Source organism: Entelurus aequoreus, linkage group LG03 (genome assembly GCF_033978785.1).
Source record: "Entelurus aequoreus isolate RoL-2023_Sb linkage group LG03, RoL_Eaeq_v1.1, whole genome shotgun sequence".
Lineage (NCBI taxonomy): Eukaryota > Metazoa > Chordata > Actinopteri > Syngnathiformes > Syngnathidae > Entelurus > Entelurus aequoreus.
Genome location: NC_084733.1, coordinates 7,202,665 through 7,203,019, shown reverse-complemented (window position 1 = coordinate 7,203,019; position 355 = coordinate 7,202,665).

Below are 355 nucleotides of genomic sequence, written 5' to 3'. Positions count from 1 at the left end.
TGCAACATGCAGATAGTTCCTGTAACAGTCCAACATGCAGATAGTTCCTGCAACAGGCAGATAGTTCCTGCAACAGGCAGATAGCTCCTGCAACAGTCCAACACGCAGATAGTTCCTGCAACATGCAGATAGTTCCTGTAACAGTCCAACATGCAGATAGTTCCTGCAACAGGCAGATAGTTCCTGCAACAGGCAGATAGTTCCTGCAACAGTCCAACATGCAGATAGCTCCTGCAACAGTCCAACATGCAGATAGTTCCTGCAACATGCAGATAGTTCCTGCAACATGCAGATAGTTTTTGCAACAGTCCAACATGCAGATAGTTCCTGCAACATGCAGATAGTTCCTGCAACA